At 37.4% G+C, this 2,500-nt stretch overlaps 1 protein-coding gene across 3 annotated transcripts in view; it reads left to right on the top strand.

Annotated features, from left to right (window-relative positions):
* LOC106882253 (stromal interaction molecule 1) overlaps positions 1-2,500 on the top strand; it is a 278,541-nt gene that overhangs the window by 89,253 nt on the left and 186,788 nt on the right. The window lies entirely within an intron of this gene.

The raw sequence follows: 2,500 nt of genomic DNA on the forward strand, positions 1-2,500 counted from the left end.
ATATATATATATATATATATATATATATATATATATATAGTGTGTGTGTGTGTGTGAAGGTATATGGTTTAGATATTAGGGTATTTGGCTCACGATTATAAGGTCATGTGTTTGATTCCCAGCCGTACACTGTGTCCTTGAGCAAGATGTTTTATTTCACATTGCTCCAGTCCACTTCGCTGGCAAAAATGAGCTGTATCTGTAATTCAAAGGGCCAGCCATGTTACATTCTGTATCATGTTGAATCTCCCTGAGAACTAACTACACTAAGGTTACATGTGTCTGTGGAGTGCTCAGCCACTTGAATGTTAATTTCAAGAGCAGGCTGTTATGTTGATTGGATCAACTAGAACCTTCATCATCATAATTGATGGAGTGTGTGTGTGTGTGTGTGTGTGTGTGCGCGCGCGCGCGCGTGCGTGCGTGTGTGTGTGTGTGTGTGTAAAATGACTCTCCACTTGTGACTGAGGAAGGCCGTCACTAACCACTAAGAACATTGTGCACTCAGATGAATTTATATTTTAGACTTGTGTCTCTGCTGATGACTAATTTCCAGCCCTTGATAAACATACATGTCCACATATATTGCAGACCAAAGTTTCCCTGCTTCTCCTGTTCACTATACTTAGTTCTGGATTTGACCGTTCCGTGTGGCACCTCGGGCAAGTGTCTTCTACCTTAGCCCCGGGCTAAGTTGGTGTTTTCTTTTGTTGTTGAAATCGCATGAATATTGTAAATGAGTGTCACTGTCATACAAGCGGGGTCCTTCATTTCCAGCTTTCTATGAAAACATGTCCAGCCATGGGGAAAATATTACTTTACTACCTTTCTTGGAAATGTGTGAGAGTTGGTGACAAAAAGGGCTTCCGGCCATAGGAAATCTGCTTCAGCAAATTCTGCCCAACCTGCAAGTATAGAAGAGTGGATGTTGAATGTTGACAATGAAATGTACTAGATATTTTTATATTATTGACCCTGGAGGGACAAAAAGCAAAGCTGACCTTGTTTGGATTTGAACCCAGAATGTAAAGCACTCTAACTAAATGCCACTGGCATTTCGTTTGTTGCTGAACTGATTCTGGGTAATATTTGACTTCATTCAAATTTTCTTTTCAAGGAATGATCTAGGATAGAGTAGAATTAATGTTTATATATCTTTTAGACCAAAACCAATAAGATGAAAGAGAATCAAAAGGTGATAATTCTCTTGATCAAACCAATTATTTCTTTTTGATTCTCTTTCATGTAGATTACAGCAGTGTGCATGTGTGCACAGATCAATCTTTAGTTTTAAGATATATAAATATGTATTCTTTGATATTTTTTCTCTCCATAAAACAGATAATTCACATTATATGTATCTCTGTGTGTGTGTGTGTGTGTATGGTGCAATCATACTGTGTGGTGAAGAAGTTTGCTTTTTTAATCTCACAGTTCTCAGTTCAATCCTAAGGTGCAGCATTTTTGATAGGTGTCCTTTTTTTTCTGCAGTCTTTTTCAAACAAATATTGTGTGGAATTTGATAGGCAAAATCTGTGCAAAAACAAAAACCCTTTGTGTGTGTATGTGTGTGTGTTTGTGTGTGTAGATAAATTGTAAACAAATTTACATGTATACATTACACTACACTGTAAAGTGGTTGGTGCTAGGAAGGAGATCCAGCCATAGAAACGAAGCCAAATCAAACTGGAACCTAATACAGCTCTCCAGCTTGCAAGCTTCAGTCAAATTGTCCAACCCATACCAGCATGGAAAATGGACGTTAAAGGATGATGATGATGATGATGATAAGGAGTACATGACCTCAGTGGCCAGGACACTATAATTGGTTCCATCACGGCAAGTGTTAGGTATACGTCATTGAACTCATGGGTCCATATGATGGCAATAAATCATATGCCACTTCTTTAATTGCAGATATTTCCTAAAAACTTTGTATCTGTCTGTTTGTCAGAATAGTGTGTTGGTTGTTACTAAGTTTTATTAGGAACAAAAACCCCATTTCAGTTAGTCCTTCCCATACTTTCCTTTACACTTATGCCCTTCTGGAAGTGTGAATCTTTGTCAACTCTGATATTGCTGTCACCTAGCAAGATAGTTTTGTCTTGTTTTGGAATTCTGCCTTTCAAAACACACAACTGAAAAAATTAGTTCTCCATCTGATCAGGGTATCCAGTATACTGAGCTTCAATAAACATCTCAAACTTACTGATCCAGTTCAGTATCAGCTAATTAACAGATGCAAAACCTTATCTAAATTCTGAGAGCAAAATCCATTCAGACTTGGTTGTTAGATTTTGGAAAGGTGTGGACAATGAAGTGGATCTCAGAAATTGTTGTGTGTCTTATGGTAAAATCTATCGAATTGATTGAATTGGGAAATTCAACAGTAATTTTACATTAGTAACAGAAAGTTTAAAAAGATGGGGAGAAAATGTCCCCTCTTTACATAATTATTACTCTACAGTTAAGATATCTGCAGATCTGTTGAATGTCTTGC

Source organism: Octopus bimaculoides, chromosome 16 (genome assembly GCF_001194135.2).
Source record: "Octopus bimaculoides isolate UCB-OBI-ISO-001 chromosome 16, ASM119413v2, whole genome shotgun sequence".
Taxonomy (NCBI): Eukaryota; Metazoa; Mollusca; class Cephalopoda; order Octopoda; family Octopodidae; genus Octopus; species Octopus bimaculoides.